Raw genomic sequence first — 423 nt, 5'->3', positions numbered from 1 at the left:
GCTGTGGCCCCTACACTAAGTCTAAGGAATTCCTCTTAGAACTCTCACGGGAGACATCAGACTGTGTATAAAGCAGCAGCCTCCAGCTAGGGGTGACACTGGCCCATCCAACTGAGCATCAGCTATGGGTGACACTGGCCCATCCAACTGAGCATCAGCTATGGGTGACACTGGCCCATCCAACTGAGCATTGTTGCGGGAGGTCTTTCCGCCCCTCCAACCAATAGCTGCTGTGATACCAGCCCATTGGGGTGTGGCCTCTCTCCCTTTAAAAAAGCGGCTATTTCCCCTGCTCGCTCTCTTCTCTTACTGCTCCGCCGGAGACTAGACTCCCTTCCTGGTTGTGCAGATGGCTGTTGTCTGGGACGGTGATCTGTAAGTTTTCCCCTTTAAATAAATAACACCCTATTAATCATAACTCCA

The sequence above is a fragment of the Alexandromys fortis genome, unplaced genomic scaffold (genome assembly GCF_014885135.2).
Source record: "Alexandromys fortis isolate MF-2015 unplaced genomic scaffold, M_Fortis_MF-2015_v1.1 scaffold_16, whole genome shotgun sequence".
NCBI lineage: Eukaryota > Metazoa > Chordata > Mammalia > Rodentia > Cricetidae > Alexandromys > Alexandromys fortis.
The sequence above is the reverse complement of the archived record's forward strand: the minus strand, read 5'-3'. Positions refer to the sequence as shown.